A 23,795-nucleotide genomic window follows, 5' to 3' on the forward strand; every position below is an offset into this window, starting at 1 on the left:
AACAAACATTCAGGTACAGCAGCATCAACACAGAGGGAGAGAAATGGTGGGCACTCAGGCTGGCTGGAATGGGGCTACCTGTAGGCTGATCTTAAGTTCTCAGACCTAAAAATGCTTTTAAGAAGAGAGAAAAGTTTGCACATGGACCAAACTTGTGTCAATACATCTGCAGGAGATAATTTCTAGGCTTCCTCCAGCTGACCTTGGGTGTCCTGCTTCTACTGAGCCTCTATTCTGGATTTTCCCACTGCTTCTGCATTATGATACAGCCACCAAACTCAGAGGTGAATGTACCAGCTTCTCAGAATACTGCTACTAATGCCTATCATTTCTTTTCAACACATAATTTTTGAGCCCCTACTATAAGTCTGTCCTAGGCCATAACTGCCAACATAAATCAAGTGGAGGCCCTGCCTCATAATTATGTCTTACTAGGGTCTCCCTCAAATTCCCTGTCACATTGTGAGCTGCTGTGAGGTTCATCTGTAATTTCCTGTAGTAGAGCAGAGTAGTTAAGGGAATGGACTCAATGCCAGAAGACCTAAGTTCAAGTCCCAGTTCTAGTCCTTGGGAATTGTGGAAATGTGATCACACAGAGCTTCTATAAGCCTCAGTTTCTTTCTCTATAAATTGAGGGTAATGATAATAGTGGCTTGTGATGATTTAATGAGACAAGTTGAGTGTTTTGCACCATCTTTGCAGTCTAGTAAGTGCTCAATAAATGGCAGCCAGCACCTGGAGGTTGATAAACAGGGGTAGAGGGAAGACTGAGAACCCTAGCTCCACACTTAAAGTCTGAAAATTTAAGTTTTATAGATAAACAACAACCTTGGACTAATCACGGTCTCCAGAAGCTTTTGGGTGGCCAGAACTATGCAAGCCACAGCCTCAGGCTGCCTACTCCTGATACCACCAGGATCACTCCTCACATGCCTAGGATGCGCTTAGTGCTCTCATCAGTGTGACCTCTGACTAGCGCCCAATCGCAAATCTTGAATTTCTGCAACCCTCAAGTCATCTTCCACGATATCTTAGTTGACGTAGAAGAATGCTGATGATAAAATAAGGACCCCATATCCTGAATGAGGAATCTGTCAAGAAGTAATTGGTGAGGAAACTATTTCATTAGCTGGATTCTACAGAGAGCAAAAGAAATCAGGCACACTGAAGTGTATATCTTAATTTCAAATGGAAATTATGACCCACAGTATGCAGGTTCCTGCTCCTTGTTCTTAGGTGAGGACGGGTCAGGTGTCCTTAGGTGTAGGCAGAGGAAAGAGTCTGCAGGATGGGAGAAGTTTGTGGTCTAAAGATGGTGCTTCAGAGGAACTCCTTCTCACCTCCCCAGGTCATTAGCAAGGGACCACTCCATTGCCTCTATGACCTTGTCACCTACCATTTTTCCCTTCCCTCATTCTGCCCTAGCTATCAGACAAGCTACTCTTGGGTCTGCAATGCAGGGTAATATATTTCTCTCAAAGTTTCATCTCTGGACCAAAGATCAAAGTATTCAGTTAAGCTTCATATTTGCATTACTTGTACTTGTTATAAATTGGTCTGATGACTTCCAAATTAACTTGAACCGAATTCTACAAACTTATTTAGATAAGTCATCATTAAAAAGAAAATCATTCTCAAACCTTTTTAAAGAGATACATTTATCAAATTATAAAATAATCCATTTTATTTTTAAATTTAGTATTAAACAGGTATTATCATTTTAATACTCACATGGTAAAATATTGAAACTATAAAATGATATATAAGGACAATGCATATGTAGTTGTCCCCTCTGAACTCATCTTGTTACGTATACCCAATTCCCACTCTAACCTCACTAATCAGCTCCCTTACCTCTATTGCTAGTGTCGTGTGTGTTTTTCCAGAAATTTAATTAGTATATAAATATATATATGAATATACAAAAATATACATATATGGTAAATATAGAATGGTTGCCATACCTACTTTTTTTTTAAACAAAAACCTTTTAAATTATGAACTCAATTCAACTGGTGGATTTCAAAAGGTGCAATATTTTTCTGTGTTAACAATAAAAGGAGTTAGAAATTACCTTCAAAGAAATTAGGAAACAGCAAGCAAATTACCTGAAAAATCAGTGACATATGTATTCATTGCATCCTAGAGAAGAGGGGCAAGGTAGGTTCCACCCACTTTCATGGGTTTCATCAAATGCAAGGCCTAATCAGGGGTGGAAAAAAAAAGGCAAATTTTAAAAGAAGTATATGTTATTAAATGAGGCATTTGCAATACTCCTTCCTAAGAACATGAGGTGGGGACTATGTTCTCTAAACTAGATCTAAGAAGTGGAATGTGGAATCAATCTTCCTCTTCCCCAGCAAGGCTGTTCACTTATTAATTAAAGGGAAAAAAAAGACTGAAAAGCAACAACGAATCTTCACACACACTGCCAAAAAAGGAAAATAAAACTCTAAGATGTCCCAGGTTTCTCTCCAGACAGGAACCAGTGATTCTAGGCTCAAAAATTCAAGCCTAGAATTAGTCTGTTACAAAGTCCTCATGAGCATGCCTTACTTCCAAACAGGACATTTTTTTGTAACAATAAAACGCAAAACCAGTTCTGATCACTTTTCTGACAGTTACTCAAATTTAACTAGTATCTAAACTGAGTTGGGAGAAGAAAGGTGCCCATACTTATGGGCAATGGGTGGGTGTGGGGCCAAATGGTATCCTTCAAAGTCCAAGGACCCCCATTCCTGGGCTCTCAGATGTCTGCCTGTGATCCCTCAACGGATAAAGTACATTCTTTACTGGGCATTTTTGTCCTAACAAACTAATAGCCCTAGGTAATGCCTAATTTCACAGTTGCTCAGGCTGGCTTGTTTCAGCCCACCTTATCAGTCATAAACCCCACTGCCCTTCATGGACCCTAAACTTCTTATCTCACCTACAAGCAATCAGAGACTTGTGTACAAGCTGATCAGGCACCTTGTGACCCTACCTTATAAAAGACTCCCACAAATGGCCCTCGGGGCTCACACAAGCCCCTCTCATCTGAGTGGCCCACTGTTGTCTATGGCAGCATAACCTAATAAACTCTATTTCTATTCTCATCCTTTGCCTTTGGTAAATTCTTTTACTGCCTCTGACACCGGCCCACCTTGTCCCCCAGCAGTGGGTGCAGAGCATTTATCCTTGCTGTCATGCAAGGCTGAGAGATTCAGCTGGGAAAGAAACAATGATTAAGCCCTATTTAGATCAGACAGTTTATTATCCACATAGACAGCAACAGTAAAGGTGCCAGCTCCCTGTGTCCTTTGCACCAGCAGACAGCAAGGAAACAAGAGAGGCCAAATAACAATGCAACATGGGTGATAAAGAGCTCTGGTCTGAAGAACCAGTTTTACACTAAGCAGTTTGAGTATTTCATGCTAAACAATTTTATAGCATGCAGCTGTACCCTAAGGTGTGAGGAAGAGAAGAGTTTTGAGGCCATAGCTCTTTAATCTTACCAGAACCCGGAAGGCAATGAGAAATTGTCTCATAACAGCCTCCAGGGAAGATATAAAGCAGGGTGAGAAATGGCCTTGTAGCAGCTCCACCCAAGTCTCCTATTCTCTAAAGTTCTGAGAGGATTATGAGACATTTTACCAAGACTTAGATCTCCTGAGGTTAAGCCTTGTGAATGTGACCTATATGGATACTTGCAAGGACAGCTGCACAGAGCAGCTTCCCTATGACTCCAACCCCTAACCTTTCATATCACCAATCAAGAACTTTTTTTTAGAAACACAGGCCACCCAATCAGATATCCTAATCATACAAATCCTTTTCATTTGTCCTAGGCAACACAGATACAACTATCAGTTAAATTTAGAGCAGTCTCAATAGTCTGTGAGTAGGATGAGGTAAAAGGAAACCAGATCTGGTTCCAGAAAGTTGATCTTGTCCTGTTGTCTCTAGTGGAGGCTGTTAACTCCTGGAGTTGGCAGCTGCTGGGAGGTTTCCGAGAATTCTTACATTAAGATTCTGTAATGACCAGTGGTCAAGTTGGGGGTGGCAGTCTGCATTAAAAATTCACCGGAGGTGGGGGTATAGCTCAGTGGTAAAGTGCCTGCCTACCATGTATGAGGTCCTGGGTTCAATCCCCATTAGAAAAAAAAAAAAAAAAAAAAAGGCTAGATGCTCTGTAGAACAGAGCTGAGAGAGATTAACAGAGCTGAGAGAGATTAATAGACCCTCTCCAGTCCCATCCCTCCCCAGCAGTTCAGGTTGTTCTGTGCTACCACTACCATGTGCCTGGTATCAGTCCCCATAGCAATCATGTCGACCTTTTACCAGTCCTCCCCGTATCTTACTCATACTATATGCCCAGACTTGTTCCTAGGTGGCTCAGTAGTTTCTTCCTTGTACAATTTCTACCACCATAGAACATTTACAGTCTCTGATATGTGGGCAACACTAGGAGCACTTCAGAGTTGTCATCTCAGATCCATGATCATTATCATCATTATCCATAACTGCCCAAATTGAGCAAGCTTAGCTGGGCAGCAGAGGAACAAAAAGTTAAGTTTCCCATCTCCTGGATTTTTTTTAATACTCACAAATTCCAGGGAGTAGACATGGGAAGAAAAGAGAAGAGTGAATGAGTTAATTACACAGTCTATTTGCCAAGACCAGCCAGGTCCAGTGACCCAGACTATGTGTTCCCAAGATCCCTTTGCTGCTTTGCTTGTGTAGTTAGCACTTTGGTTATGCAGTGCCAGGCTTCCTTGGTCTTAGATGTTGGAATTACTGGAGCTTATTTTCAGGCCCAGTTCTGACTTGTAGATGGATTGCTATGCCCTGTCCAATAGTGTATCCAGGTGCCTATGGTCCAGGAAGCTCAGGTCAAATCAGCTTGTTTCCATTCAAGAATGTTCATCCTCCAAGAGTCCTTTTCCATAGGCAACCACATGAGTCATGAACAGAGGGTACGGGTCTCATGCAATCTTCTGCCATAATGGTTGACCCCAATGATTCCAAGACTTGATCATCCAATTTTCTTGCTGCCAGGTACCAGACTACACTGCTAGCCCATTCCAATGAGTCAAAATGTAACAAGGTACATTTTGGAAGGCATTTTTAGAGCAAGCACCACAACTTACAACTATGATCAATGAGCAGAGTTCCCTTTTCCATGTACAATTTTAAACAGTCTTCTTTAGAGCTGCACAGCTGTAGCATTCCAGTACATTTCTGTGTAGGGGGCCCCACGACCATCCCCTAGGTTCACTGATTCACTAGGAGGGCTGACAACATTCAGCACATAGTTGTACTCATAGCTAAGATTTATTACAGTGAAAGGATACAAAACAGGTTAGCAGAAAAAGTACATGGGGCAAAATCTGGAGTACCCAGTAGAGTACCCAGGACATGCTTAATTCCTCCATCAACAAGTTGTGCTAATATGTGTGAAATGTTGTCTACCAGGGAAGCTTATTAGAGATTTAGTGCCCAAGGCTTTTATTATCAGGGGCTGGTCACTTAGGCACCCTCTACCTAATAAATATCAAAATTCCAGACTCCCAGGAGAAAAGCAGGTATTCAGCATAACCCACACTGGCTGTACAAACATTTTAGGTACAGTGAGTCACTCTTATCAGTTCTGTGAATGGTGGGAATCCTCCTCAACTCACAGTTCCCAGACATCAACCTTATAAGCAGAACTTTTGAAGGATAAGCAGGCTCTTGATGCCTGGCCAAATGCCTCTTTACAGCAAAAGAATTATCTATAGGACCTCATGCAGCAGGATGAGAGCAACCTGTAGTAATGATCTCAGTTATACACTTTGGGGTTCTTTACTTAGCCAGTTAAAATAAATCCCACTAGCTATACAGATCTACCTGAAAAAGACAAATGGCTTCATCTTTATGCTTCTTATTAACCTTTTAATACCTAGTCCAGGGCATCAATTCAGGCAAAGCCAATAAGTTGAAGCTGACCCAAAAGCCTTCCAGGGCTGAAGCAGTGTCATGACAGTCATAGCATACAGATAAAGAGTGTGATCCCACAGGTCACACTGTGGTACTCATAGAAAAAAGAGTTCATAAATGTTGGGGCATGCCAAGCAGGACATACATTAATCAGGCATTACAGGTTACCAGGGCCCCCTGTGTGGCTTTGCACTGTGGGGCTTCTCACCCTGGGTTCTCAGTCCTCTCCAAATCATGAGCTCAGTCCTTGGTTTCAGAAGGACTGCCTCAGGCAATCTTCCAAGCAGTTTTACTCATCTATAACATCAGTTCAATAGCTTCATAAGTGTGGACAACATCCTCTACAGGAAAGTGCTGGTGTCGGTGTCAGCCCCTGCCATCTTACGGTCAGTACTGGTCAGGTTTAAGCCTAGACTCAGCCACCAGTTTAATTCAATGTGCTCACAGCTTGAAAAGGCCCACAGTGAGTTTTCCTTTAGGAAGAGGGCAAGGCTTCCAGGAACAGTTCTAAAAAATAAAGATCATTCATGCCTTTCATTCTCCCCTTCCCAGGTGCTGAGGTTTTACTTTTTTCTCCACCATTACAAAATCAGTTGTGTCCTATTAAATAATCATAACTTAACATTTTTTCAATTATCCCCTACCCTCACCTAGACTGTTTGTCTGGACAAGTTGTATGCAAGAGGCATAAAACTATTTCACAAAAAAAATTTGTATAACTTAATCAGAAAGACACATCATATTTGGAATTGGTCAGAATGAAATCTTGAATCAAAAAAAAATTAATGGGTTTAATAATCTGCCATCCCTTTTTTCCTGATCGTTTATTCAGGGAGCAGCCCAGAAAAGATCAATCCCTTTTTGGGGACAGCTGCATTTAATAATCAAACTGCCCTACTAAGATGTGTATAACAGGAGAACGGTGAGAGTAGTCAGGCTATCAGACCACTGCTGCAAACTGCAACTAATCTAGAAAGCTGCATACAAGTCAATAGCAGTGAGATGGCTCTGAAATGGGGTCCAGAATCTCACCTGTTAGTAGTGGGTGGAGGAGTCACACTCCCTATGATATGCCCTACCCCAACTTGCAGCTTTTGCAGGAATCATAAATTAGGAAGGCATTCAGTCCCTGTATCAGAAATATAGAGCTGATCAGCAGCTCAGTATCACAGGGCCCCATCAGAAATAAGCCCTTTTCTGTGGGCATTTGTTTGTGACCTAGATGGTCCAGCCAGCATCCATAAGGTTTCCACAATTTAGCCCACAGACAGTTGTCCTAAATCTGCAACTGTCCCAGAATCTGGGTTTTCTGTTTTGAGGACAACTTCATCAGATTATAGTTTGACACACCTAATGTTGAGGCTGAAATAGCACAGACCAGAAAGCATCAGGTTTCAGCTTAGAGGTCGAGGCAATTAAGCACCAGGTTTCCAAAAAAAAAGCCAGTAGCTCTTCCTCAGCAGCAGTGAAGTCCAGATACTGCAAGGACAGACAGCCATGTTCCAAGTCCAACTGACAAGTGAGGCTTAATGCACCCTTTTTATCTTGTCAGCCTTAAAGTCCAAAAAGACCTACTCAAAAATATTCATACCAGGCTGGAAAATCATCAGCCTTTAGAGTGAGACATCTGGTTTTACAAAAGCTCATTAGCAACTCAAATTTGCTTTGTAAAACTCCAAAAGTGTTTCTATCTGGAGAGCGCCTCTTTTCTCATGTTGTTTCCTTTTTTCTAGAGGTTCTGATAGGCAAAAACTATAACAAATATCATCAATTACAGAGACTTATTTTGTTTTTAACACTCAAAATAATTAAATTTCAATCCACCCACCAGTGGCAAAAAGCAATTATTTTTGTGTCCCACTAACATTTTTTCTTAGCAGCTTTTGCTGACTGGGATGATCCCTCTAGCATTTATGAAATTACAAGCACACAATATTTTACATCAATTTTTATCCTACAAGCAGATGGCAATAGCCACAAAACACAAAGCTATTTAACCACCACCAGCACTTCCAGCCTTTTAAATGGAAATTTACTTGACCCTCTAACAATAAATCTAACCTTTACAGGATTAAACAGTAGAGCTACCAAGGAAGACTCTCAGCTGGAACGGGGAGGGAAGGAAGGGATAAGGCTACTGTAACAGTGATGGTAACTAGGTTGAAGAAATGGCTGGTTATTTCCCTTTTTCCCCTCTGGTTTGCTTTTGCTACAGCCCTAGGAACTGATCTAATATTTTTTCCTTCCATTTGGAGGAAAGAGCAATACAAACTTTTGACATTTTTAGCTCATCCAAGTTCATCTTTGGGAATTTGGGGCCCTTTCTCCTCCCACCAGAAGGAGAGAACAAAATACAAAAAAGCCATCTCCAGGCTGCACTCCTCTCCCCTCCCTCGCCCCACCAACTTTAACTAGCACAGCCAAAAACAGCCAGGAGATCCAGCAAGCCAACTCTCCTGGAGATGGATCTCTCATTTTAAAATTCCACAGGTAGCTTTTACCTCTCATAAATGACTGCTATTTCATCCCATGGGTGACTTGATAGACAGACAAGCACTAAATACTTGCCATCCCTCATTCCTTCATCTTTACTCTTCTCAAGCAATGCTTTTGCCATATTTCACTGAGTCAAAGTTGAGCTATCAAATTCCACTGCTGACACCAACTGAGTTAGGGATACCCAAGACCACCCCCTCAAGGTTTGATGATTCACTGGGAGGACTGACAACATTCAGCATATAGTTATACTCACAGCTAAGATTTATTACAGTGAAAGGATACAAAACAGTCAGCAAATGGAAAAGGCACATGGGGCAAAGTCTGGAGACACAAGCTTCCAAGAATCCTCTCCCAGTAGAGTCACATGGGACCTCCTTCCCCACCAAGTTGTGTCAACACATATGAAATGTTGTCTACCAAGGAACTTCCTTAGAGACTCAATGTCCAAGGTTTTTACTGGGGGCTGGCCATGTAGGCACCCTCTGCCAAACACATATCAAAATTCCACACTCTGAGGAGGAAAGCAGGTATTCAGCATAACTCACACCGGCTGTACAAACATTTTAGGTACAATGAGCCACTATTAACAGTTCTGTGAATGGTGAAAACTTTCCCCAAATCACATCCCAGACACCAGCCAAAGGCCAACCTTGTAAGAACTTCCGAAGGATAAGTAGGCTCAGATCTGCTATGTTAACCCTTTACTACACAACCCCACTGGCCTTTAACTTAGCTGGCATATCTGTGATATGCCATACCTGCTAACAGAGCATATCACATTTCTGAATTCAATTTCAGTTGCCAACACCTTTATTTCAATCTACTGAAACCCATTTTGGACCTCTAGTTTTCAGAACTATAAGAAAATTAATTTGTATTGTTTTAAGCCACTGAGTTTGTGATACTTTGTTACAACAGCAATAGGAAAGTAATACACTGTGTTTTACTTCTTTCCTGAATATATTATTCCATTTAATTATGCATGCTTTCTGGGCAATACCCACTTTGTTGGCATTTTTATTTTTGAGCCATTTTAGAATGAGCTTGTCAGAGAATAATACCATGTGCTATTGCTAAGTTAGCTTCCCAGTATCCACAAGCACGCAATAACAAGCCAGTAATTGCCCCTCAGGTTGAGTACATCAGGCAATGGTATCAGGAAAATGCTATGTCCAAGACCCTATTGGGTACCACTGCCTAGTGCCACAGGCTCCAGTCTACATAACTGTCGATCACTGACACATGAAGCTCAAAAGGTTCATTAGAACTAACCAGTGCACATAGGAGGACAGTCTGTAGAGCCTGCTAGATAGTTTCCTTATGTCTCCTCTTAATACCACTTCCTTAGTCGGTATACTTATCTCCTCATCCCCATCTCCTCCATTTACCTGACATTCTATACTGCTTTATTGGTGTCACATAACTGGCCTGAAAAAGTTAGGTGGGCTCCTAGTTGTGCACTCATCCCACTGGCACTGTTTTATTTGTGACATTTCCCCACTGGGGACATTCTTTACAGTCAAGACGAGTACTAAACATATGCAACACATTTGTTTCCACAATACATTCAACGGTATCAGTTACAACCACTTGGGTGTATGAACTGCTCACTGAATAAAATACAGATAAGTTTCAAGAGCCACACGGTATGGCCCTCTTTTATCATAGATAACCAGGTCAACTTTTGGCAGGAGTTACACATCTGGTAGAACAAGGTAGCTTTATAAGAAGCACAGTCCTTTGCTTGGTAAGAGACATCATTTTTTCTTTGACTGCTGGAGGGCTTCAGGGTAAATTCACCTTCATAGCCCCCAAACTTTACTTGGCAAGAAAGTGCTAGATTTTGTCAGTGTTTATTAGTCACACCTGCTGGCAAGCATCTGCTAACATTGCAATAAAGCCATCAAAGCAGAAGCTTTTGATTTGTCAACCAGCAGACACTATTTACACAGTGAAAACTTTAGACATCAAAAGACCTTTCTCTAACAGACTCATAGACATAGAATACAAACTGTGGTTGCCAAGGGGGCGAGGGGTGGGAAGGGAGACTGGGATTTCAAAATGTAGAACAGATAAACAAGATTATACTGTATAGCACAGGGAAATATATACAAGATCTTGTGGTAGCTCACAGCGAAAAAAAATATGACAATGAATATATGTGTGTTTATGTATAATTGAAAAGTTGTGCTCTACACTGGAATTTGACACAACATTGTAAAATGATTAGAACTCAATAAAAAAAATGTTTAAAAAAAGACCTTTCTCTAACACTTTACAAGCATTCATAGTAGAAGAAAGCAACATAATATTTAAATTATACATCTTCACAATGGTGCATCAAATTGGCTCAAAGCCCTTATTCATTAGCTTTTTTCTCTTTACTATAAATTTGGCCCAAACTGAATTTAAACACTTTTTAGTGAAACAAAGACCAAAAAGTTTAACATAGTTACTTCAGGGATAACAGCTGCCCAGAGACCATGTCATTCCTTCAGGGAGGTTAGGGCAGAGAAGGTCAGCTGTAGCAGGATGGAAGTTTCTTTTCTTAAAGCTGTAGAAGTCAAGGTAAGAGGGAGAGAGAGACCAGAGAGCATAGTGGGAGCAGCTCGACGCCAATAAGCACAGGTTTGCACTTACTTTCAGATTTAAGTGGCTATCTGTTCAATTTCAACAAACAGACCAATGACTAAGACGCCATTCAGGAAGCTGGCTTCAATCCAACCTCTGTAAGCATCCAAATAGTCACTAACAGGAAGCAAATACTATCAGATCCCAAGGAGGCCAAGCCACATAGTCTGTTTACAGATGTACTTTTCCTTCTTGTCCACCACTTAGACAAGAGCATGCACTACCAGATCCCAGAATATCTTACCGTAGCTCTTAACCTGGCGCATGTGCTCCATCTGTCATTCTTCCAAAAAGACTTTCTAAGCCTACCAGCCCCAGATTGAATGCCAAATATGCCAAGTAAGGCTGACGAAGCAACAAGGTGCAAGGTCACTAGGGAACTGGCATAGAACAGTTCCCTCTACAACTGCAAAAATGGATTTTTAATTTTTAAGTTAATTTAAACATTGCTTTTAGTCTGATGATAATACCAGTGGTGCAGAAAGAGCTCTGGTGGTATGTTCAAAGCAGCACTCACCTGTGGCTCTCCTTCAGTTCTAGAGGCTCTGAGGCAGTCAGTAGTGCTTTGTCGAATATCTTCTTTAGGTTTTCCTGTGTGAATGCAGAACACTCCATGTATTCGACAGCCTCCAGGGCACAGAACAACATTTCAGCAGTCTGTGGAATGAGAGGTTTCTTTGTCCCTGGCAAATTTCCTGATAATAGAAGGCATCACATTTCTGAGATCAATTTTGGTTCCAACAAACAAGGAGTCTTCAAACAATGGTGAATTATCTCAAGTACCCACTTTTATTTCCCATTTTCAGAAGACCACTGAAAAAGACTAAAAATATGTCTGTGGATAGCTGAAGGGTGGTTCTGTCAAATTTTTCTTGCTCTGCAGGATCAAATAGTACATAAGTACATGGCTGTCACCAGTAACTGTGACTGAATAGTTGTCAGACACCACTGAAGGTATTCATACATTGTTTGTTGTATAGCATATCAAAACATCTTACCAACAACACCATCATTCACAACACAAATTGTCTGCACTGCTGAAATTTTTAATCCACTTGAAATATTCCAAATACAGTTTTGAACTCAGCTTCTCCATCTGATTTGAAGGACCTACATGCTTTTATCAGCCTAAACGACGCCTAGTAGAAAAGGATATGGAAGAGGCTTTAGGCTTTAGTTGAGGAGGTGAGCCAAACTGACCAGATGATGGTGGTGGGTTAAGAGCACATTCCAGGAAGCACTGCAGGAAAAATCTTAGATAGCAGGAGGGGTAAAGGTCAGCTGACAGCTTACTCCATCAGACTGACAGTCACAACAGGAATGGAGGACACTGGTGGAAACTGCCCTACTGGTCCCTGCCCTTCCTAGCTCCAGAAGTTGGTGTGGAAGAAGTGTTCAGAAACAGTCCTGAGGCCCTTCGCTATGCTTCCTTCCCCAAGCCCCATCCCAACAGCGATTTTTCTGGGCTAAGAGGTCAGGACTCCAGCTAAATAGGTGAGTGGGCCATTGTAAAGGAAATGAAGGTGTCGACCGCCAGACTGCTGTCCGTTACAGAAACGTTCTCCTGGGCCCCGGCGTTCTCCATGCGTCATGTGACTTGCTGGAGGTCCAGGAAAGGTGCATAAAGGTGAATCACTTGACCGTCAGCAGGCCGCGGGGAGCGCCTTACCCCGGACGCCTGGGTTTCAGTCACGTTCCTGACTCCAACTCCATCCTCTGCGCTTCAGCTAAACAAGCGCCCCCTTCGACTAAATTCCGACTCCTTGAGGCCGGGGAAGCCCTGACCAGGTGAGGTAAAGATAAGGGAGGAATGGACATGAACGGAGCGGGGCACGCACCTCCCACGGCGTGACGACCCGGGCCTATGAGAGTCCCGCCAAACGGTGACGTCAGAGGAGCGACGTCAGAGCCTGCGCGGCGGGCGACGCCGCGGATTTAGCTCCTCAGCCTAGCGAGTGCTCCCTGCGTCCTTTAGCCGTCTTACCCTGTGGGCTCCTTCCCCAGGCGGGAACCTAGGTTTTGCCGACCTTTTATCCGGGATGTTGTGCCATCTGCTGCACTTATTTGCGAAATTGCTCTGATTTTGTGGCACCGAGGCGGTAGCGCGGAAAGCGTGCCGCCCTGAGCAGAGGGACCCTTTAGATTGGCAGACCTGGCGAGGCCCTGATGGGAAATAGAGGCTAGACGCACTTCGGCCGGAATTGCGGTAACTAGAACTGTGGGTGCCTCCTGGTCCTAGATTTCCCAAAGCCAACTTGCAGCTACCAGTTGTAGCTGAGCATTAAGCTCTCCCTATATCCAGGGTGTCCAAATCACCCGCACAGACCTTGAGCTTTTGGTACTGACAAAGACAGATGGGTGAGTTCAGCAGGACTGAAATATTTCTTTAAACAATCTTCAGTGTTGCAGCTGCGTCTCCATGGGGCCTTGGCCTAACGTCTTTCATGCTAATATTAGGTGACTCTGTGTACTAATCAATGGATTTGGGCTGAAACTAATTGCTTAATTTTTATTTAAAATTATGTTACACATTGATTGGTGTGGCCTTTTTCAATGATTCAGTACTCTTAATTTCAGCTTCTTTAGTAGGTCTTGGTGGTCTCCAGTTCCAGACAAATGTTCTTAACACAATTTTGACATGTTTACTTGGTTGGAGGGACACTGGTTGGAATGTAATTGAGCCAAAGATAGTGGAAATACTGAGAGTACAAAATGTGGCTTGCGCTCTAATTTTCCCACGCCCACTAAAGCATCTGAGATTGCTCTAATTGGGTGTATTACTCATAGGGTATATAATCTGAGACTTCCATTTCATTAGAGGTTAAGGTGATATGGTAGAATTGCTAAAATTTATACAGGACTTACTATTTGCCAAGCACTATTCTAGGTGCTCTGCAGGTATTAGCACCTTTTATCCTTAATGCATTATTACCTGGTTAAGTACGTGCTATTGTTATTTCCATTTTACATATAAATCGTGACATAGTGACATTCATTGCTCAAAGTTGAACAGAGCCAGGGCCTGCCCTCTTAACTCGTATTCTTTACTCTTGGTATACTGGGAGACTGAACTGGAAGTCTGGAGACTTACAGTCCAGACCTGTGTCTAATATTTACCACTTGTATGTTTATAAGTTACAATTGCTCAGCAAAGTGTAACTGAATCTCAGACTCTTCACCAGTAAAATGAGGGTACTACGCCAGTCTTGTTGACCTTCCTGAGTTGTTATGCACATCAAATACATTTTTTAATAGGAGCATTTTCAAAGCTATAAAACATTTGAAATATAACAGATGTTATATTGTACTTTTTTCACAGTCTTGACTATTGAAGTAGACCAATTAGACTAAATTATGACCCAGACAACTGTATTATGTAACTGTATTATGTATGTAAGCAGAATTACCTTTAAATTTGAGTTGTAATTAAAGTTAACATTATTGTCAGAATAATTCATTTAGTTCTGATGATGAACTACAGTTGCAGGATAGCTGTGATCCTTTTGAAACCTATTATGTAGATGAATTACCTTTGAAATTACCTCAAGGACACTAACAAAAAATGAGTTTCTCAATTGCTCATAATGCTAATAATACAGCAAATTAGAATTCTGATGTTTTGAAGTCCAACTCTGAAAAATATAGACACTGAATAAGAGTAATAATAATTTTTTAAAACTACTTTATTAAAAATATTTTTGCACTTATGTTAAACTAGTAAATTCTTTTTCTTAAGCCAGTTTACATTGGGTTTTCCAATTACTTTTATCCAAAAAAAGTTGTAAGTTTACTGAACTATGCCTATGACCACAGTCTCTGCTATTACTTTAGATTTGTGAATGGTAACCCTAGCTGACATAGAAAGTGCTCTGTATCTAGTAGATGCTGATTAAATGATAGCTGTTAGCCATCTCTGAAGTGTCTTCTTAGCATGCAAATGCTTGTGTAAAATTTACATTAGTGTGACAAATTCTCATATTCTGCCTTCAGTTGATATATTTTAACCTCTTTTGATTCTCTATAGAATGACACAGTGTATTTTCTCCTTACTTCTTGTGGTTTTCTGATTAATTCTGCGTAGGTATTATGGTGAGTTACAATGATTTGGGTAGACTCACTATGTGAAACTGCATACTCCATATTAAATTGTCAGCAAAAAACAAGTGTAAATGATCCCTGGATGAATGATGAAGTACATGATGTAAAATATCACTATCTTCCTTTGTTTTATGGTTTTCATTTTGCCTGTCTTCCCTTGATGATCAAGAGTAGAGTGGATTTTCTCCCTGCTTTTAATTGGGATGTTGGAGAAGTTAAGGAGCTAAGATGGGGAAAATCTGCTTTTGATGTGAGGAGATTCTCTTCATTAACTCCACAATATTATACATACAAATTAAAGAAACAGTGCACTTAACTTCTAAATGCCTTCAGGAATCACTATTGAAATTCAACACATCATCATACTTTTTAATATTTCCAGAAAAATAGAATTCTTTGACAGTCTTTAATTGATTTGGTTAAAAAATCTCTGCCTATAAAAAATCTCCTTTCATTAGCTCCTGTATTCTTGGACTATGATTCACTGATGTTAATATTAAAATATTTTCATCATAGTTATGCTGACAGACTAAACACCTAGCTGGGAAAATTCTGTGACTCTTAGTATCAGGATCTTCCTGGTGTTTTTTAACTATACTCCAAAAACCTCATTCCCCCCCCCCCACTTTTATTGAGATATAACTGACATATAACATTGTATTAATTTAAGATTTACAACATACTTTGGTATGTGTATATATTGTGAAATTATTACTTTGTTTAGTTTTATGTTATTTTTGCCAAGATGGTTTTCAATAATTCTACAGCACACAAAATGTGCTTGTTCCTCTCCGTGAGTTTCCAGGAGTAAATATTCAGTGATAGCTTCTACATTGTAGACACTGAGAAGAGTATTTTGTATAAACCAAAGTTTATTATGGAGGTTAAGTGCTAAGAACATCTTAAATGAATGCATTTATTTGGATGAATGAAAGTTTTATGAAGCTCAAGTTTTTTGGTTCATCTCATGTTCATATAACTAGTTTCTTTCTCAGATAGGTAAAGACAAGTGCAATACAAATTTTGTAGAGCATTATCCAAATTACCCCTTAAAAACTGCTGCTACTTTGACTATAAACTTCCATATGTTCTTTATGATTTCTGGGTGATGATATATCAAGCAGCATACTTAAAGGAGTTTAATAATTCTTACTGGGGAAATTTTGGATTATTTACCAAGCTTTTTATAATAGCTATACAAAAATTACCCATGAGTGAATGGTGAATGATGTAGACTTTTGAAATGCATACTTTTTAAAAAATTAATTATTTTTGAGGGGTAATTAGGTTTATTTATTTGTTTATTTATTTTAATGGAAGTATTGGTGATTGAACCCAGGACCTCTTGCATGCTAAGCACACACTCTATCACTAAGCTATACCTTCCCCCCATGCACACTTTTTAATGTACGAATGAGTCTTTAAGTATAATTTAATAATAGTGTAGTTAGCCATTCTTTTATTTACTCTCCTGTATGATGGCTTTTCTTATATCTGGATGAAGCAAGTGTTCATCTTAAACCAGTCCCCTACAAGGTGTGATGGGTATTATCTTTCTGCTACAAGACATTTCTGTTACAAGTGACAAGCCTGCACTTAGTCACCTGTTCTTTATTCCTTTCCAGCACATCCCAGCTCAATACTTGTACTTATTGTCACTTCATCTTACTAGGTCTCTGCTCCCCACAAGCCAACCACTCTTGGAACACCCACCCCTCTCACTGTCTGGAATGCCCACATGAGGGGGATCCCACTGACTTTCTTTCCTTTCTGCCAGCTATTGCTTGTCATTTAGTCCCATGTCACTGCAACATACCAATCAGTATCTGTTTTTCCAAAGCTCACTCATAGACTACATCTTGAGAACGACTCCATTATCTGAGGTACAGAAGAAAGAAGACCCAAATGATTGCCGTCTCAAGGCTGACAGCTGTTGGTAGATGCCAGCTGGACGCTCAGCTGAGGCTGCAGGCCGGAAGCCTCAGTTCTCCTCCATATGGGTTTATTTGGGGTTCCTCACAGTAGCAGGTGAAGTCCCAGCAGGAGCATTCAAAGAGGACAGGCTTTGAGGTAGTTTTCCGTCGTAGCTAATGCCAAACCTATTCTTTTGATACAAGGATCAGGTATGAGTTGTTTTGTTCAGAAGTGCATGATGGCAGGGCAGCTCAAAGAGAAAAATATTGTTTGATATAATTGTTAAACCTAAACACCAAAGGAAAAGTTACACCTGATTTTGAAACGTGTTTTAACAAACACATGGCCTGAAGAAAGAATGCCAACAAACCTCCCCACCGTGTAAAGAAGAAGGTGGAATTAATTCTTCTGGCAGTAAGATGGGTGGGTAAACACAGACCATGAGGAAAGGACAGTTTAAACTGGAGGGCTAAAGGTCTAAAAAACGGACGGGGGTCGGTTTAATGTATGTAGTTTTAAGGCCATAGGGATGACCCATTTCTTACAGTGAGGAGGCATGCAACCTTAAGCCTGAGAGAGCCTGCCAGAAAAGAGAAGAGGAAGAAGGCCCGTGGATTTCCACGAATGAGGAAGGGACCTAAAAGACCAGTTGGTGGTGCAGGTCCTCCTGGTGGTGAGATACTTTGGTTGTAAGATACTGGAAAATTAGAAAATACTGGCCCCAGGAGGGATAAATGGAAAATGCTGGTCACAGAGTCTGGAGAAAATCCTGGGGGAACTAACTCTCTGGTGATAGTGGTTTCAGAAAAAGAAGGGCCCAAGGAGCGAGGGACAGAGCTGGGTCTGGCACCAAGTGACCTCCACACACATCAATGCTCCTTTAGGCGGGGGCGGTAACTCCCGGCCTCCAGAGAGCCGCGAGCCTGGCGACCGAAAACCCAACTGGGTGGGGCCGGCTGGCAGTGTCCGCGGCTGGCTCAAGCTGACAGGGGGCACACTGCAGCGTACGTGAACAGATGAGGAAACGTCGTCGTCACAGTGTTCTCCTCACCTCTTAACTGCATGGCTCCAGATCCTCCACCTGGACTAGGCGCTGGGAAGGCAGGGTACTTGGGCTTCTGTGTCCCTACCTCGGAGGACAAAGTGGCCCACCACCAAAGGCTTTTTCCTCCTAGGGGGCTGTTCATTGCCCGCGCACGCGCAGAAAGACCTGGATACCGCCGCTACTGCCTAGGCCTCACGTCACCCAGCATCCGCCAAGGAGAGCTAGCAGCTTTAAGCTCGGCCCTAGTGAGTCACGTGGGTCAGCTGACCGCCGGCTCTGCCCAGGTGCTTCCGGGTCCGTTCTGCTAGTCAGGGGCGCTAAATCCACAGCCTGGAAGCCCTCTGCACCTTTGGAGCAGACTGACAACCCTCACAGAACGGGGAGATACTCGGGCAGGAGGGAGGAACTGATGCCCCGTTAGAGGGGGACCTCCCGAGTAACGCCCCCGCTTGGGAATAGGTTTCCACGCCTTCGCACGGGGTGGGGGGGGGGGCTTCCGGAGCGGTGACGTCAGAGGCGCGGCCTCCGAGCTGACTTCGGATCAGAGGTGTCGTGTCTTCAAGGGGCTTCCTCAGGCTGCAGGCCCTGCGGCCTCCGCGAAGTGGGAAGGTCCTAGGTGGGCGTAAGTGTCCAAACTTGTTTGGGCCCCTCAAACAATTAAGGGAACACAAGTGCCGCGTGTTAGGAGCCACCTGTGTGGAACATGTTCTGTCCCCGCAGTTGTGAGCCTTCAAATGGGAAGGAAACCTGAACAGGAATTTGCCAGGAACGCTTGGACTGAGCCCATATTGTGCTGAAAGTGAGACATTTGGAAGTGCATGTGCACCCTGGTGCCATTCACTCTATTCAGCCTTGTTTTTTCACTTAAACATCAGCCCTTCAAAGTGTCAAATTTAGGTCTTTTGCGCTGCCAGAGGCAGGTGGCACAATGTGCAAAGGGTCAGGAAATGTAAAGTGAATTTTCTAACTGCTTCAAAGTATCTCACTGCCAGGCCCAATGGGACTTCTGTTGTGTTCTCAGCTAAGATGAGAGCACTCTTAATCCTGCTCGGTGGATCTGGTCAGAATCTTAATTGCTGTTTCCTATTTCAAGCTGTATTATACTTTGCGTGAAAAGACTCCATTTCAGTGCTACAAAACTCTAATTTCACTTTATTTGAAAATCTCTGTGGTCTCTAGTCCCAGATGTTTTCTTCGTTTTGAGGTGCACGGTGAGGGTGAAAGGCACATGGTATTTTTTTTTTTAATTTTTTATTGATTTATAATCATTTTACAATGTTGTGTCAAATTCCAGTGTAGAGCACAATTTTTCAGTCATACATGAACATGTGTAGACACATTGTCACATTTTTTCTCTGTGAGCTACCATAAGATCTTGTGTATATTTCCCTGAAGGCACATGATATTGATGGTTTTAAAACAAAAGTATACACAAAACATTTGCATTTGCCCCACACTAGCACACAATTGGGTGTATATACAGTATATAATATCAGGCTTCTAACCCTATTTAGGAGGCAAAGTGACATGATTATAGTAATAATGAGTAATAAACATAATGATCCTGGCATGGATAAATTAGCTGTAATTTCTGTCTCAATGACTCCTCCCATGCTCCCTCAAAGCCTTTTGGGGGGGGGGTAGTTAGGGTCATCTATTTATTTTTAGAGGAGGTACTGGGGATTGAACCCAGGACCTTGTGCATGCCAAGCACGTGCTCTACCACTTGAGCTATACATTGTCCCCAAAGCTACTTCACTACGTTTTTCTCTCCAACAATCCATAAGATCACTTTCTTCTCCCTGACACGCTTTCTTGACCTCCAGTACACCCATTCTCTTGGTTTTCACCTACTTCACTTCCTGCTCTTTCTCAGTCTTTTTTCTTTTCTTTTTTTTTTTTTTTTTTTTTTTTTTTGCTGATTCTATTAAATATTGCACCTTTTCAAATGGTCTATTGATGGACTGCTGATGTTTGGAGGGGTAATAAATTAAGACATAATTCATAAACTTTTTATTCCATAACCTTAATTTTTCTTGCCCTCACTTAAGCAAAATTACTGGTTATGTTATTATAATTAGATTTTTAATATTACTTATCTATTGACAGTAATAATTGAAATCAGAGATCAGCAAACTACAGCCATGGGCCAAATCTGGTTTACCAACTATTTTTGTAAATAAAGTTGCATTGTAGTACAGCTATGCCCATTTATTTTTGCACCGTCTGCGGCTGTTTTTTGAGCTATAACAGCAGAGTTGAGTAGTTGTGCTAGAGAATGACCCACAAAGTTTAAAACATTATTTCTTATCTAGCTCTTGACAGAAAAAGCTTGCCAAACTCTGACCTAAATGACTGAAAATAGGAAATGTAATTGTGTTCTAAGTGTATAGATTTTAATCCATTTTCCCCAACAGATGTAAATTAAATTACTATATAAAATTTTAAAATTAAAATTATTATTTTCACACTTTTTTTTGGTAGGGGGAGGTAATTAGGTTTGTTTTTTTTAATGGAGGTACTGGGGATAGAATCCAGGACCTCATGCATGCTAAGCATATGCTCTACTACTGAGCTATAACCTTCCCCAGAACATATTTTTGAAGTTATTTTTCTTCTTAAGTTTTCAGAATTATCTTCCAAAATCAAAAGGCAAAATATGTTATAATTAAAAACTATAAAGATGTTAAGTTAAAATTATTTAGAGTTGAGCAACCTTAATTTTTGGGAAATGTAATTAAATCTTACTATAGCTGTAAAAATAAAACCAACATGATTTTAGTGTTCATTGTCCATCCAGTTGCCACTGTTAGTAGTCAGCATCATAGTTCATGTATATTAGGTCTTGACATTCTATGTAGGACTTTAAAAATAATATGAATTGTTTAATATTCTTAAGTGTTTCTCAGACACAAGTATTGCAAATACTGTGCTAATAAGCTAATTCATGAATAATTCTATAACCACTCATTGAAATATGAAGAGAAGCAAAAAAATCAGTGCTCCACACTGTTACTGTGCTAAGTAAGAATCCCTTGCATTCATGATATCTGAAAGGATTTGATAAAATAATTCATGTTCTCCTACTTAAGTGCTTCTATTACTCAAAACCTTTCCATTCTCTGAAACAGTATCCATCTCTGAGTTGCCATGCACAACTGAGGAGCCTGCATAGCATTTGGACACAGTTGCCTTTTCTTTTGAGGCCACAGAGCTGGAGATATGCTGAGGTGTTTATATCCTGGGATATACCACCACAAAATATGCCACTTTGGCATTAGGATTTCTTTCTGTGAAAAAAACAATTGAGAGGAAGCAGATATAAGGACACCTCTGTCCTCCCCCTATTTGTCTAAAAGCAGGACGTAAATTCATAAACATGTTCTTCCTCTTCTCCCTACCAGGAAGGACAAAAGTTAATTTATTGGAGACAACTCTAAATTCTTTTCAGCCCAGAGGAATCTCCTTCCGTATCTTCCACTAGTTCCCCTATATGTTTACCTTCCCATAATTTGCTGCCCTAGAAACTCAAAATCCTTTCCTTTGCCTTACCATTTATCTAAAAATGTGTTCTTTTGTTAAGATGCTATATAGGCCATGCTCTGACCACCCCTTTGAGTTACTCATCTCTGAGCACTCCCATGTGTATGCATGATGCACGTTAATAAACTCTTTGTTTTTCTTTAGTTTGTCTTTTGTCAGTCCAATTTACAGGGTCTCAGCCAGAAGAACTTAAGACGAGTAGCAGGAAAATAAATTTTTTCCCTCCCCTACAGGCCTTAGCAGGTTAGAATGTTTGTGATATGTGGTGGCCACTACAGTGCAGGGCCCTCTTGCCCAGGTCAAAGGGTAAATATTGCCTTGCTGGGTACCTATTATTGGCTCCAAGCAGGCCACATCCTTCCAATGTAGTACAAATGTAACGGTGGTAAGAACATGGCCATTGGAAAAAATGAATACCGAAATTAACCTCACCATCTCCCTCATATTGCTATTAATTTAAAACCACGCTGTATTGACACAAGCCTTCACGTTTCCTTTGGGTATGCCAGGAATTATTTGATGGCAGGAATCTTCTACTAAATTGCCTACATATATCACTAATTACTTAATGCAGTTTCACCAAAAGCCCTCAGGGCGGCACACCACAGAAAGGATGCATTTAGAGTACCACACTACTCACCAAAAGATCTGTGCTCCAGAGGAAGCCTTATCTTCATGTTAAGTGGACCCAAGACTGCTTCCCAGATGTGTTTTAATGAGTTTAACTCCTTTCTAACTTTTCAGTAATTGGAGAAATATATAGGGTAATTTTGCGCTATTCAAAGGAAGCCTAAATTAACGACCGGGGAGTACACAATTTGAAATAAAGTCTTAGTCTCATTTGAAGTACTGAGTAAATACTAAAATTTAAATATGTATAGCTGAAAGCACCTTTGTTTTAACATGTAGTCTCTGTTTTACAGATTATATAATTCTCCCTCTAAAAAAAATAGCTTAGAATGCTACAAATGTATTATAGATTGTTGATCTAAAAATAAATGTGTGTGTATGTGTGTTTAAGGTCTCAAGAACAACTCCTCATTTGCCAACCAATTAAAATACATATTTACAGATACATCTGTATCTATATCTACATCTGTCTATCTACATTCTCAAAAGTGACCTCATGAAGCTTCAATTCATAAAAATGTATGAAATGTGAAGATTTTGTCCCTGAATATTTTTGTCTGAATGCATTTGTGGAGTATTAGCCAGAAAGATAACTTGATGGTATGAATGACTTTGTCTGTTGCTGAATGTTCTATGAATTAAATCATTTTTAAAGTCAGCTTTATAAAAGCACATCTTAGAATCAAAAAGAGAAATCTAAGTCTAGGTCGATAAGAACAAGCCACAGACAAGGAATAGATAAGAAGCTTGCCCCTGAAGCCACAGTCCTTTTTCCACAGGGGGAAAAAGTTGGGTTTTAAAGATCCTACCTGCCTTGAAGGCAGGAGAGCACTAGGTAGAAGAAGTCAGATTCCTTGGGTAAATGCATGGAGCAGAGACCCCATCAATCCATGTTAGACTATGATATGAACAATAAATAAAACTTTATTGTGTTGATCCCCCTAAAGTTAGAGTTATTTGCAACACTAGTTTGCCTGAATATCACACAGTTATTACAAACCTTATAGAGTTGTTGTCAGGAGTAAAGAAAAATAATCTTACCTAAGAACAAAAGTTCAAGATCTGGGAAGATGGGTGTCAAATCAATGAGTCGTCTTTTCTTAGATAAATGATTCATTAATGAACATACTGTTTCTCTAAAATATTTATTCCAAACTAGGGAATTTTGTTTTAAATACTTGTCAAATTTCAAAAGGTGATTAAATACTTTATATAATGAACTGAGGACATGTAATATTTTGCTTTAATTTAAAAATAACTAATTGTGTGTGTGTTTCTCTATTGTGATGAATATAGAATATTAATACACAAAATTGGGTTTTGGAGGCATAGCGTATTTGATTGATTCCATGCAAGACTTTGGATTCCTGATGTAATATGGAAATAAAGGTGTAAGTAAATGTAACGTAAAACATGAGGTTTCAGTTGAAATGTAATACAATTAAAGTTAACTAAAATATCTCATATATTTTAAGAA

The 23,795-nt window shown here is 40.6% G+C and overlaps 2 protein-coding genes across 2 annotated transcripts in view; one reads left to right on the plus strand and one right to left on the minus strand.

Annotated features, from left to right (window-relative positions):
* KDM4C (lysine demethylase 4C) overlaps positions 1-13,180 on the minus strand; it is a 360,653-nt gene extending 347,473 nt beyond the window's left edge. Inside the window, exons 1-2 of the mRNA XM_014552383.2 lie at positions 12,758-13,180; positions 11,606-11,783 (exon numbers count right to left, since the gene is read on the minus strand). The gene's annotated coding sequence lies outside the window, so the exon portion shown is untranslated. The remainder of the gene's footprint in view (positions 1-11,605; positions 11,784-12,757) is intronic.
* GLDC (glycine decarboxylase) overlaps positions 1-23,795 on the plus strand; it is a 150,091-nt gene that overhangs the window by 18,261 nt on the left and 108,035 nt on the right. The window lies entirely within an intron of this gene.

The sequence above is a fragment of the Camelus ferus genome, chromosome 4 (assembly GCF_009834535.1).
Source record: "Camelus ferus isolate YT-003-E chromosome 4, BCGSAC_Cfer_1.0, whole genome shotgun sequence".
Taxonomy (NCBI): Eukaryota; Metazoa; Chordata; class Mammalia; order Artiodactyla; family Camelidae; genus Camelus; species Camelus ferus.